Consider the following 10,040-nt stretch of genomic DNA (forward strand, 5'->3'; position numbering starts at 1 on the left):
GGAAACCCTGCCTCAAAAAAACAAAAAAACAAAAAAAAACAAAAACAAACAAAAAAAATACAGATGCTCTAGAAAGATTTGTGAGATTTATTATGAAAGTAGGGAATATAGAAATAGAAATTCTAGACTGCAATTGATTTTTACTGGTGACAATTATTCTGTATTTATTGTATACATCCCTCAAGCTATAGGGAAAGCATGACTCAAAGGGTCCATTTCCTTGTAACTGAGAGCTAGTAAAAAGGCCTTACCATATAGTCTGTCAGTTTTCAAACTCTCAGCAGCAAGATGGCTCAGTATGTAAAGGTTCTTGTCACCAAGCCTGATGACGTGAGTTCAATTTCTGAAACCCACATGGAGAAAGAAAGATGCCAGTCCCTCAGATTGTCCTCTGATCTACACATCACTTTACACATGTACACATGCACACACACACACACACACACACACACACACAGTCATAAAACTAATTTTTAAGAGCAATTATTGTTCATACCCTGTTCTGAGTGTCTTATAATCCACAAGCAGAGATCTTTCACAGGGGAAGAAACCTAAGCTGTGCAGCATCCCCTGTGGTTTTCCATGATTTGCATAGAATGACAAAGTGGGCATAAGGAATACCCTTGGCATAGCCATTTTCCAAGTTCTGCTTACAAGACACAAGGGCTGTATTTTAAATTTTTCTAATAGACTAGCTCCTCTAACCACTTTTGTCTATTATTCTACACATGCAATCCATCATCAATGAATACATGAATATTTATGTGTATCTGTAATATGTATAGCATTTTAGCAGGCAATTCCCTTAAAGACTACTTCAGTGTTCTGTAAACAAACATCACTAGGTTCCCATGACCCTTTCGTAGGCCAAGTTTTAACCTGATTGAACTACAATCACAGGCAAACTCCCATTGTTTCACAAAAATACAAAGCATGTTGCCAGGACAGTGGGTTAGAGAAAACAGAAGTCAGCATCCTAACTGTCTCAACCGAGACAGTCAGGTCCTGAAGACACTGCTGGATGAAGGGCCGGGTGGCGGAGGAGCACACGTGATGCAACCTGAGAATTCTCTACAGCACTTTTGTTTTTGTTTTCTGTCTAAATGAACATTCATAGATTTTTACATTGCCAGTACACACACACACACACACACACACACACACACACACACGGACACAGACACGCACACACACAGTTTCTGCTAACCAACATTTTAAGCATTTTGTTTTATGTAGGGAAACCCTTAAAAGGTTATGTGTGGCTGTGCTTTTCCCCTTTCTGCTGCAACACTGGAAATGTCAGAGGGCTCCAGGAGAATGAACTCAGATGTACGATAAGAGCCATTCCATCAATCCCCCCCCCCCCCCCCCCCGCTTCCCATTCAAGGTCAGAGCCAAGGTAAGAGGTAAGGAAGAAGCTCCATACCACATTGCTAGTTTCTGTACTGAATGACTTTGAAGGACAGTGCTTATGTGCACAGGTTCATTTGGGTTTCTATGTTACACACCAGAATTTGTCCAAACCTGCTTAGAGGGTGATGGATTCATGGCATCGTAAAGAACAGTGGAAAATTGGCCTGAAGGATTACCTTCAAATGGGCTCAGTGAGTGTAATGACATTGTCAGTTTATCAGGACCTAGAATTACTTAGGAGGCAAACCTCTGGGCATGTAGATAAATAGTTAACCTCTGGAAATGCTTGAGAGGATTATCCAGGCCTGGTTCACTGAGGTAGGAAGACTCACCGCAACTATGACCAGCACCTTATAGGAGCGGGATATCTAATGCTAAATTACAGGAGAGCACAAGGTAAGGCCATGCATTCATGACTGTGTCCTGGCTGGGACACAGGGTGAGAGCAGCTGCCTCCCACTCCTGTCACCACAGTGGACTCTGCTCTTGAACTGTGAGCCAGCTGCTTAAGCTGCTTTGTCAGGTATTTTATCTCAGCAATGGGACAAGGAGAGCCACAAAGACATGCTCATATGTCTGTTGTGTACTGGTGGTCACGTTTTCTTCCTCTAGGAAGTAGAAATGAAGGACTGGAGAGAGACCAGGAAGGCATCTCTAAACAGTGCCTCTCTAAGTGTGTTTAGAAGACCAACTGCACCTGGGGTTAGTTAAAATTGCTAGTTCTGGTACTCCAGACCTGCAGAAGCAAAACAGTGCCTTTAACAAGCTTCTCAAGTTCCCTATTTCCCTATGGTTTGAGCGACCAGATCCAAAAGAAAGTAATTTTGGAACTTTTTTCCCTTGAAAACAAATGACTCAATTGTGTGTGTGTGTGTGTGTGTGTGTGTGTGTGTGTGTGTGTGTGTGTAAGAGAGAGAGAGTGCTTGCCACATCACATGTATGGAAATCAAAGGACAACTTTTGGAGTAACTTCTCTCTTCTCTTTCTCCACCATGCTAAGGCACAGGGCCTCATTCCTGCCATGCTGTAGGTTAGCTGCCATGCTGCAGGTTACTGCCATGCGGCAGTTTACTGACATGCTGCAGGTTAGCTGATATGTTGCAGGTTATTGCCATGATGCAGGTTATTGCCATGCTGCAGGTTACTGCCATGTTGCAGGTTAGCTCTCATGCTGCAGGTTAGCTGCCATGTTGCAGGTTAGCTGGCCTTCTAACTTCTAAGTGATCCCTGTATCTCCATGTCTCTTCTCTCTCGGGTTATAGATGCATGCAATCACATGCAGCTCTTTACATGGGTTCTCAGGCCTGAACTCAGGTTGTCAGGTTTGCATGCTAGGTAATTTTACCCACTCAGCCATCTTGCCAACTCTCTTTTGGAGTGCCTTTGAAATATCAGGTTATCTTCTTGAGGCAAACTAAACCAGCATCTCTGGGGTAGGTCAAATATCCATAGATTTGCTATGTGTGGTGGTGACTGAACATGAAGGCTTGCTGGACATAGCAGATGTTTGAAACTAATTCATCCACAGAAATTTTGTGTGTGTGTGTGACTCATTAAGGTAACACCCCCAGCCTCCATCGTATACACACACTATAGGGATCTCTGTCCGGAAGTTGCCAGAATAGGCACCTCCCAACTCCAGAGAATCTATTCTCCAGAGGGCATCTGATTGGTGCAAGTGGGAGACAACATGCCACTGGCGTTTTGTGGGAACAACAATGTTTAGTACTGACACAGGCAACAAAGAAAAACCCAGTTAAAATGGCAGTAATGTTGTGGCATCATGGCTCTGCTCTCAGCTTGCGGTTTTGAACCTACTGTACACTTAAATGAATGCAGTACTCATACTGTGCACAGATATGAATGCAATAAACTGCATTCTAAATTTATTTACAAAACTCTTGCCTAAAAATGAGTTATTTCTGTCATTTAGGGTAAGCAACAGATAGTATAAGTCCTGAATGTCCATTTCCTCAGTTACCACCTTCTAGATCCTAACTCTTAATTTATCAAGTCTCTTTTCTCATTTCAAAGCACATCCTGCTTTCCACTGATATGTTAGTGGAAGTACCTTTTTTGGCAAGGCAGTCACATCTTGCTTGCTCTGTGGCTGGATCAGAACTTCGAAATAAGACTTCCTTCTTCCCAGAATTCTCCTGTTCTCATTGACCCACTTCTACTTCCTGTCTGGTTATCCCGCCTATACTTCCTGCCTGGATACTGGCCAATCAGTATTTATTTAAAATATAATTGGCAGAATACAGACTATTGTCCCACACCACTTCCCCCCCCCTTTAAAAAAAAAACAACAAGAACTCTGAATCTAATATCCTTTCTTTAGCTTTTCTCCTCACCATTAGCCATTACAACTTGTAACCAACATTCTAAACAACAGAAAATATATGTAGTCCATTTTTTTGGGAATGTGGGCATAGTTTTCCAGGCTACTTCCTCCTGGTTGAGGGTGCTGATAATCTTATGGGGTAGTAAAGAAAATTTAGAATTTTGATCAAGTTCTGACTGGAGTATCCTGTGAGACTTGACCATCTCAGACAGCATTTTGAATCAGTTCTAGATGTAGAACTCTGACCCTGGGCCATCTGTTCCAACTGGAGATTTCTCAGGTGGTCTTCCTTGATCAAACCTCATTTTTCTTAACTCAGAATAAATCCATATCCTCTTGTTTTCTGTGTAAAGAAAAGCAATTCCTCTTTTCCAAAGTAACATATTTTTATTTCAATTTTGAAGTCAAGGCATTTACAAAATATTTATGTTTTATTAATCCAGCAGCATTTATATTTAAATGTCTTTTAGCAGCTATTGCTCCTTCCTCAGCTGTCAAGCAATTCAAAGACAACAGAATAATATACAATATGCAGACTCTCCGTGTATTTTCCATCTTTACATGGCTTTACTTTGACCTCTATTTCTTTTATTTTTACTTTTAATTTTTGGCTTTTTGAGACAGGGTTTTTCTGTGTATGCTTGGCTATCCTGGAATACACTCTGTAGACAAGGTTGTCCTTGAACTCACAGAGATCTGCCTGTCTCTGCCTCCCAAGTACTGGGATTAAAGGTGTGTGCCACCATAACATGAACTCATAGAGATCTGTCTGCCTCTGTCTCCCAAGTGCTGGGATTAAAGGTGTGCACCACTGCACCCAATTACGCTCTCTTATTATTTTATTTTGAGGACTTTAACCTTTTTTCCCCCAATCCTGTATATATATATATTTAAACACACAGTAAATCATTTAGAGGGTTTTTTTTGTTTGTTTTTGAATCTATCTTTTCTCTCTCTCTCTCTCTCTCTCTCTCTCTCTCTTTTTGACCATATGAGTCTTTAATTTGTTAAGCAATATGGGTAGAATTAAAGCCATGGTTTTAATGGCTGGATCCAGCCCATTTTTTAGCCTTTTGAGATTTTAGCCTCATAGCACAGGTACTGGCTGAAGTCATGTTTATTGACACAACTCTGGCATTTCAAGGTCCCTACCAGCAAGCAAGTTGCATCAGTCTATTCACAAACCACACTCAAATGCTCTGTAGCTGGACCTCATGCCTGAAAGAGTTAGAGTTTGCACTGGCAGGATGGCCCAGAAAGCCAGCATTGTAAAATAGTATGGCTTTTTTCCTCTTACTGCTGAAAACCAAAAAGCATGTGGTCAGCTTTTTATCAACACCATTTAAGTGTTTTGTGTCAGGGCCTCTTAAAAGAGCTTCAAGGTTTTACAGCTAAAGCTGCATCAGGAAGCCTCTCTTAAATGAGACACATTTGCTTCTAGCAAACAGAGCCCACCTGAGAAAATGCTGCTATCACTAAGCTGTGCTTAACTCTATTTTATTTTTGTCCAGAATTACTTTCCAAGCTCTCCCAGGCTTTATGTGGATGCCGTTGCCCCACATTGGGCAACTTTGTTGACTGAAGTTCCTCTCCTGCCCGGTTCCCACAGTTGTTAAGTTCCAAAGAAATCACACAAAGGTCTACATTAACTATAAACTGATTGGTCTGTTATCTCAGGCTTCTTATTAACTTTTGTAACTTATATTTGCCCATTATTCTTGTCTATGTTAGCCACGTGGCTTGGTACCTTTTTTGGCGAGGCAGTCATCATCTTGCTTCTTCTGTGCCTGGGACAAAACTGCAGACTAGGACTTCCTTCTTCCCAGAATTCCCCTGTTCTCATTGACTCACTTCTACTTCCTGTCTGGTTGTCTCACCTATACTTCCTGCCTGACTACTGACCAATCAGCATTTATTTAAAATATAATTGACAGAATACAGACCATTGTCCCACACCAGGCGGATACTTTATCCTGGTTACTATCTAGCTCTTACAACTTGAATTAACCATATCTACATATCTACTGCTATGTGGTTCATGTCTGTTACCCCATTTTCTATATGTCCTGCCCCTTCTGTGTCTGTCTGGCAATTCTGCCCATCTCTTTCCCAGAATTCTCTCAGTTTGACTTTCCTACCTAATCTCTTCCTGTCTAACTATTGACCCATTGACTCTTTACTAAACCAAGGAGGGCAACACGTCTTCACTGTGTACTCACAGATTCTCATTGATGCTACTAGTGTATCCTGGTTGTGACCCAGTTCTTGTAAAAGTGAGTGCCACCTTGCAACTTTTTGGTACTTTTTCAAAAGTATTTTAGGGAATACAAACTTTAGGCCTTGTGGTTTTAAAACTTCACAGACAACATCACTTGCCATGCCATTGGAATTCCACAGTGGTCCCAGTCAGCATGTACACCTATACGTCATCTCCATGGACTGAGCTTTCTGAACAAACCTTTCTCTTCTCTTTCATTTAACCTACTCAAAAAAGCGCAGATTATTTCTTGTTCTATATATTTTATTTTGAGTTGTCAGAGCAGATAGAAGCCTGCTAGTTGAATTTAGGTGTTAGTTAAATCAAAAATAACTCTTGAATATAAACATGCCCTGGATATCTATCCATAAAAGTTTGGAGTGTAAAGATTATCTGCATCCATGCGATATTCAAATCTAAGTGAACTTCCTGCAGTTCTAGTCCTTTTGGTTGTTTGGTTGTTTGGTCTTTTATTTGTTTTTCTAAATCTGACAAACCTAAGTGCATTGTTCCACGAACACTTCAGAACATTTGTTTTTTCTTTGAAAAAAAATCTTTTTCTTGATAGATTACTAGATTTTGTTTTTGTTTTTTTTATTTTTTAGAAAGAAGTCTACCATGTAGATAGTCTATATCAGAACACCCATACTATTTGTTAGGGTATCAGCATCTTGCAAACTTGTTACAAAGTTGATACTTTTCTGAGCCTCCTAAACAGCCTTCCAACCTCTCTCACCTTCTCCTGAGTCATCAGCTGAGGGGTGAACCCTTGTCACTCGAGTGGACATCTTAAAGATCTGATAATGCACCTCCTCGATACCTCTTCCTATTGGACAAGTTGCGGTTAACTGTTTCTCAGATCAACCTTAAGTGTGCCTCTCATTTTAAATCATACCAACAATTTTCCAAAGAATGCACTCCAATATAGCTACAATTGTGTCGTGTGTGTGTGTGTGTGTGTGTGTGTGTGTGTGTCTAATAAAAACACATCTGACATCCTGTACATGCTCACCTCCTTTCTGAGCATGCCCTTCCACTTTTCTCCTTCTACAGCACACAGTGAGGACGCCTCCTTTTTTCAAGTCACTTTTGCCACCATAACAGTTCTCTGGCCTTCCCGAGGGATTAGCCGTGGTGTGATTTACTTGTCAAGGAGGGCCAATTTATCTTCTCCCTGAAAAATTTCAACACAACACAGCTCTAGCATGAACATCTGCAGATTAATCCTTCGCCCTTCTCAAAAGGAAGAATTATTCTCAAACAATCTATTTCAATACAGAGTTCCGGGTGTGAAGTTAATTTCCACAAACCTTGTGAGTGTACTGCCCAAAAGCATATGGGTTATTCACTGAGAAGGGAAGCCCTTGGCTTGTAGTTTTTCATCCTTATTGTTTAAACGTAAACAGCAAAGCATGCTTTTTAAAAACTGGTGATTCTTGCTAGTGCTTGAAATGACTTCGATGTACAAAAGTTTGTAGTCATTAACCATTAATAAATATTTATTCAGCATCTACTACAAACTGCTACATGTATATAACACATATGTATAAACAAACATTGTATGGTTTCTTTAAAAAAACAGGCATTGTGAAATCCACACAGTATTTAGATTAGTATAGATAGCAGGACTTTATCAAACATTTTCATATTTCTTCATAAGAATCCATTAACAGTTAGTCATTAGACTAGCCAAAAATTTAATATATTTTTATTATATATTTTTTTAATTTAATATATTTTTATATTATTTATTTTATATAAATATTAATATAGCCAGGGAAAGTCAACAGATACTACAAATATGTAATAAGGGCAGCAAGTATGAACAAATGAAATAGGAAGTGAGTTAGTGATGGCCACAAGCTGGATATGAATCAGCCGTTTGGTGCTGTTGTGATTAAAGTCAATATTATACTGATCACTAGGAGTGGAGCGGCAGGGCTGAGAAAGAGTTCTTCTTCTGGTCTCCCTATTAGTCAGAGGGAAGAAAGTATCTTGACTTGGATACACAGTTTTAAAAAATTAGGTATAACAGGGGATGTAGACCACTTACACAGCATGCAGGAGATCCTGCTTCAATCCCAACACTAGGGATTGAAAAAGGGGACTTTGATGACTAAGACTAACAGTTTTTAACAATTAGATCCAGGATGGATTGAAGACTATTATTAAATAACCTAGAGATTTTTTAGGGAAATTCTGGGTAGTAACTCTGTGGTCCAAATTAAATGGGAAATTATTTTCAGTTTAAAATAAGATGCATAGAAACTTGCCCTTTGAAGAAACCCTTTATTATTGCAACGGGATAATGAAGAAATCAAGTAGAAACTGTGCTAAGATATAGATTGTACAGAGGCATGGTGGGGCATGCTTTTAACTTCAGCACAATAGAGGCAGGGCAAGAAATCTCCATAAACTCCAGGTCAGCTTGTGGGTCATTTAGTGGGTATGCTGTCATTGTGTGACAGGACTTTTCCCGGGTGTTAGGAATACTCCTAACGCGAGCTCTCTGCCAATGCAAAAATCCCAATCAAGCCAAATTAAAGGATATTCAGGTTTAATGGGATTCCTGCGCTCTCGAGTGGCCCCAAGGGGAACCAGGAAGCTGCCAACTGGGGAGGGGGGGGCGGGCATGAGTGAACTTTCTGGGGAGCAGTTAAAATAGACTGGGGGAGTGGTCAAGGTTTTTGCAGGCTGCCTTGCCCTTCCTCGGGGAAGGGGTCAAGGTTTGATGGACACAGGGGCGGGACCTCCAAAGATGGAGGCAAGCGACCGGGACTTATACTGGGAAGACACAACACAAACATATGTCTCCTTACCTGTGTGCTCTTACCACAGCAAAACAAAGTAATTATTGCATCATGTCCAACTTTGAATATTGGGTTTTCTTACAGAAATACCGGTGAGGGGTTATTTGCAGGAACAAAAATGACTCAAAGACAGCTACATCAAAGCCCACCCTGACATGAGTGACAGCTTACTGATGTTGGAAATCAAATCACCAAGCCAATAAAAGAAAAAAAAAATCTGACTTAAGATACCAATATTCTTTGCAGGGTAAAATCTCACTACCTAAGCATACATATCTCTCTACTTCTCAGAATAATGGTAATTCCAACTCACTTAAAAATCAAAGCTGACTTTGGAGTTGAACTGTGGCTCTCCTTCTCTAAATCCAAGCATATTGTTAAAAAATATTCAGAGTTTCTGTCTCATATCAGGAGAGCCATGTGGTGTGGGACAAAATAAAAATAAAAATCTAGGGACTAAGGTTATCAAAACTCTTCTTTCAAAAATTCTACTTCTCCCTATACCTATTTTTGTCTATAGTACCTTACCTTAAATATAAGTCTATCAAAACTTTCCATTTTGACCTAAATAATGTTTAAGTTTTCCACAGTAAGCAATACATTTTCCTACACTCATCTCTGAAGTTTCCATAAAGAAGATGGGTCCCACATCAATGATTCTACCTAGCTCATATGATGCCATTGAGCTGATAACACCACTCAAAGACTGGTTTTGAGTTACAAACTGCTCAAGATGATTCATCTTGGCTAGTTGAGATGGTGTACCTTCTTACAACATTCTGGCCCAAACTTCACAATAATCAGAGACTATTTACAACTGTATCAGATAGTACTCTTAGTACTCTTGAGACTTAGCCATCCCTTTAGTTTTTACAGGATCCCATAGAAATACAATCACCGCCATGACAGCTGGAAGTAATTCTAGAAAATGATGTCCCCTCTCCCAACAGCATTTGTCCTTAGGGTTAGAAACAATTGTCATCTGTTAAGGATTGTTTATAAGTTGTATAGGGTTGGGGGTAGAATATGTAGTAGCCTGGAGAATCTTGTTTGGGAAAGACAAGAAAAAGGGGGAATGGATGGGATGGGATAATAGGTAAATTAGTGTATCTACTTGTGAACTATTAGTTATAGACAATTTACATTAGTATAGATTTTTGTATATTGACACATACATAAAATTATCTTTGTATTCCTGTCTAAGATAATTTGTATA

The sequence above is a fragment of the Microtus oregoni genome, unplaced genomic scaffold (genome assembly GCF_018167655.1).
Source record: "Microtus oregoni isolate MIOR12 unplaced genomic scaffold, Mior012 000056F_ref0000123, whole genome shotgun sequence".
Taxonomy (NCBI): domain Eukaryota; kingdom Metazoa; phylum Chordata; class Mammalia; order Rodentia; family Cricetidae; genus Microtus; species Microtus oregoni.